The sequence below is a fragment of the Pteropus alecto genome, unplaced genomic scaffold, assembly GCF_000325575.1.
Source record: "Pteropus alecto unplaced genomic scaffold, ASM32557v1 scaffold137, whole genome shotgun sequence".
Lineage (NCBI taxonomy): Eukaryota > Metazoa > Chordata > Mammalia > Chiroptera > Pteropodidae > Pteropus > Pteropus alecto.
Window position 1 is genome coordinate 4,144,923 of NW_006440135.1, and position 4,828 is coordinate 4,149,750.

Here is a 4,828-nt window from a genome sequence, read left to right on the forward strand (position 1 = left end):
AAGACGGTGTGAAGCAAAACTGGTAACGCATTCTTGGGTTCGCAGCACGTAGGGGAGCCCGGGGTGCAGGCCCTCCGGTAGGGCTGTGGCACTGTGACATCGTCGGGGCCGGGCCGGGGCCGGACAGCCAGAGGCGCCGGCCACAGCACCGAAGCGGCCGCTGGATCGGCTCAGCCCTGAGGTTCGGCTGCCAACCCGACGAAGGGGGCGGACCTTCTGAAAGCTCAGCCCGAACAAAAAGGGGCCGACAGAACAGTAGACGGCGGTTTCGACGCGACCGCCCAGCACTCACGCTCCGTGTCAACGGTCCAAACGCCCCCAACGAACAGCGGAAACGGGCAGACGGGATGGAAGCGCGAGGCCCCGCCAGGGACGCCTGGGAGCCGGGAAGACGGGGCCCCATTTGTCACGCGGAGGGGCAGGGGCTTCACCTCCAGGGCTGTCGGAGCAGAGGTGGCTCGCGGGCCAGCGGCGTCGCTTTGCGGTACGCGTCCGGTCCCCGGCGTGCTCACCGCTCACGGCGGCACGTGTTCCTTCCAGAAGCCTGTGGAAACGTCCTTTCCTGGCAGCTGGGTCCCCAGACGCGGCACGGTGACTTCCACGGGGGCGCGTACCCCGACAGCCCGCCCGCGGGGCCCCATGGCGGCAAGCCTTGGCATCCGCCCCCTCTCCAGTCTTGAGCGCACGTGTGTCCTTCGCGTCGTCGTGACATTGTTTGTTCCTCGCTCGGCGGATTGACGTGGCTTGCTGTCACCGGTGTTGTGGACCAACGTGGCAGGACGGTCCCGGTGCCTGCGACAGCGGTGACGGCGGGCGGTCGATGTGACGCCGAGCCAGGACAGCGAGATGTGCTGCGGTGCCTGCCGTGCAGGCACGGCCACCTCCGAAGAGGGGTGGTCCCCTCCTCTCTCTCCCGAGGCCCCCGGGGGACGGCCCCTGCCGTGGACGGAGCAGATCTGGACGCGGGCGTGGTCCCAGCACGATGCCCTGTAAAGCCGCCCACACGGGTCCTGGGGACCGATGACACGGGAAGTGTCTGTGCACGTCCCTGCATGGCGCTGGCAGGGGACACGGGGACGCGGGGAGGGCAGGCTGTGCGCCCAGCGGCGGGGGCAGAGGCTCCGACGGCAGCAGGAGAGGCCGGGCCGGGGCGCGTGTGTCGGAGGAGACGCGCTTCTCTTGGAGGTGAACTAACGCAGGGACGTGGGGGGCGAACCAGTGGAGAACAGAGGGAGACCGAAAACTTCCAGAACGGGATGAAGTCCTCGGGCACCACGGCTGTTTGGGTTCTGGAAACACGTGGGTCTGGGGCTGCCGTGCACTGGGTGTCCCTCCCAAGCCCACGCGCGGGCGCCCAGAGCACCAGCGGGACATATGCGCAGGTGGGGCTCGGCGCGGGATCGATTCAGGTGGGGTCAGGAGCCGGGGCCCCCACGATGGGACCAGAGCCCGGATAAGGCCGGGCCGGAGGGTGAGAACGCAGCCGGAGGTTCCCGCCAGAACGCGGCCGGCCAGCACTCCACCCCCGACGCCCAGTGTCCACACTGAGACGAGCGACATCCGCAGTGTGAGCTGCCCGGCCAGGCAGCGCAGTTAGCACCGCGCGGGGGGAGGGACGCCGGCCACCGCAGCGGCCATGAGCAGAGGGCCTGAGCGCAGAGAATGAGGCTAAAGTTGCTGGATGGTTCGGAGGGCACTTCCTCGCAGGAGGAGCTGCAGGTGGCCCACCCCGACTGCCGGACCCCGCCCCTGGGAAACGCAGCCCCCAGGTCCAGCCGAAGCCTTAGGGAGCATGCTGCTGCAGAGTCCAGGCATCCGTGGAGATGACCACGCAATGTGGGATGCATGGCCACGTGGCCGTCGGTGGCGCTGGGCCCCATGGGGCCCATGGCTTGCAAGCAGCAGCTGACTCCTCACTCAGGGAGCAGCGCATGTCTGGTCTGCTGCTGGCTCTGCTTCATGGAGGCGGGCTCGCTGGCCTGCACACTCCCCTCCCGCCACCCCTCACCCCCCCACCCCCCGCCCCGTGAGGGGCCGCCCAGCAACAGCGCTGGCCTGAAATGTCCTGATCTGAGACTCATATGCTGCTCCTAAGGTTCACAGCACAAGGGTGGTTAGCGGGCAAAGGGAGGGGGCAGAGGCTGGAAAAAGCGGCAAAGTTCTGTGACCCACACACCTGCTGCCGGGCACCGTGAGCCCTGCCATCCTAGGAGGTGGCTGAAGCCACGGGAGGTGGTATGGGGTCCAAAAGGGGAAGGGGGCTGCAGTGGGGGCACCCCACGTGGGCCTCAGTTCAGGCCCAGTGAGGGGACACATGCCATGGTCCCCGTGGCCGCCTTAGCAGGTGACCTGCCGGAGGCTGTGTGGCTGGATGGAGCCCCATCACCCGGGCACAATGCACATGTGTCCTCCTCTGTCCCCCATCTGCATCACCATGGAGAGTCCATTTTTCCCTTAAAAGTGTCAGGACACCTGAAGCCAGCTGTCCTGTCCCACCCCCTCCTCCGGGTCTCTGCAAGTGCAAATGGGCCACCCAGGCTGCCTCGACCACGTGCCCAGTGCCATGGCTTCAAGGAGCAGCCACATTCTGAGCTGCTCCCTTGGGAACAGGCCTGTTACATTTCCTCATTGGTAAGGGGTGAATCGTGCCTCCAAATCCACATGTCAAAGTCTTAAGCCCCAAGACCCCAGGACGTGGCCTCATTTGGAGATCAGGTCTTTACAGCAGTGATCAAAGTAGAATGAGGGCATTAGGGTGGCCCCAATCCAATAGAATTGGGGACATTTGGAGACTCACGCGTCCGCATGCACCGAGTACCATGTGAATGTAGAGGCAGATGGGTGATGCTCCGACAAGCCGAGGAGCACCAGGGCGGCAGAGAGGTAGACGCTGTGCTTGGCTCCCCCCCCCACAACCATCAAAACTACAGCCAACCCACAGAACAGCCACCTTTGAGAACCAGCTGAAGTCTAGCTGAACAGAAGTCCTATAACTACAGACGTAAGCAGCAGCCACGTGGAGACTGGTAGGAGGGGCGGAGACGCAGAACGGGCTGGTCCCACACCCACGTGTGGCGGTTGAGAATCAGGAGGGCAATCTTGGCTGAGGAGGTCGCCCTGGAGGAGTGAGGGGCCCCGGCCCCACACTGGGATTGAAAGACACACACAGACTGAAAGTAAAAGGATGGAAAATAAAAACAAACAAACAAAAAGCTGGGGTAGCAATACTTATACCAGACTAAATAGACTTTAAAACAAAGGCTGTAACAGGAGACAAAGAAGGACCCCATAATCTCACTGCTGGGTGTTTATCCGAAGAAACCCTAAACACTGCTTCGAAGGGACATGCGAATCCTTACATTCGCTGCAGCATTATTCACAGTAGCCAAGATGTGGAGGCAGCCTGGGCGTCCGTGAACGGGTGGAGGGATGGAGGGATAAGGAAGAGGTGGTGCACATATACGGCGGGATATTACTCAGCCATAAAAAAGAATGAAATCTTGCCATCCGCAACAACATGGATGGCCCTAGAGGGTATTGTGCTGAGTAAGTCAGACAGAGAAAGACAAATGCCATCTGATTTCATTTACAAGTAGCATCTAAAGAACAAAATAAAACAAACGAACTCATAGATACAGAGAACATTTTGATAGTTTCTGTGTCAGATGAGAGGGGCTGGGAAGGGCTCGGTGGGAAAGGGGAAGGAATTAAGAAGTACAAACTTGCAGTTACAAAATGATCATGGGATGCGAAGTCCAGCATAGTCAATATTAATGACTATGGTGGCATGCGGGTACCGGATTTATTGGGAGTGATCACTTCATAAATTCTATATATGTCTAATCACTGCACTGTATACCTGAAACTAATATGATGTTGTGTGCCAACTGTAACTGAAAAATTTTAAAATTATTTAAAAAAAAAAAGCCACCCTGTTGGTGCCATTTTTCTCACAGCAGCTGGAGGAGACAGGTTCCTCCCGCCCGACCGCAGTGGGCCCTTGGGAGCAGGCCCTTTGCGCTCTGGCTGGGAACCAGCTCCGTCCTTGGCGCCAGATCCGTGACCGGGAGGCTGTGACACGGAGGCAGGAGCGAGTGGGGGAAATGGTGCTGAGGACGTGACAGGGTGTGACAAAGGGACACTGCCCTCATGACACTGCTCAGCAGCAGCATGCAGTCCAGAGTGGCCAGCCGTGACTCACGCAGTCGCCCGGCCACAGTGAGTGGCCAGAGGGAAATCACAGGACAACCAGGATGGTTAATGCTTGGAGTTTGGGTCACCCACCGGGCAAGGCCAGAGGTGACGCCTCGGCCATTCCATGCCTGAGGGTCCTGGGCCTTGCCCGGTGGCCTGGGACCCATTCCTCCACGTCACGATGTAAGGGACAAAGGATTTTCGAGTCTGTTGGGTCCTGGTGCTCACACCGGCCCCCAGGGCTTGGGGAAAACTGTTGTCCCAGGCAAGCGGGATTCGAGAGCCCCTAGGTGCCAATCGGTGCACTGGATGCGGGCGAAGAGCCTAGACCCTGCCTGGACACAGCTGGACACAGAAGGCCCCGCGTCTCCGCAGGCGGAGCCCTGACAACGGTACTTTGGGGCGGACAAATGTCGCCGCGGCAGGGCTGGGGACGCAGAGAGGACACTATCCGCGGGCCGCCCCCAGCTCCGCGCAGAACTGGGCGGAGAGAGGTCCCCAGGGCGCCAGACCTCCAGAGGGGCGGCCACAGCGAAGGAATCAATCGCGGGGCAGGGCGACTGGGGAGAAGGGTCAGTGGAGCATCGGGGGGCGGGGGAGGGTCGCGCAGCCTCGTGGAGGAGGGCACAGGTGT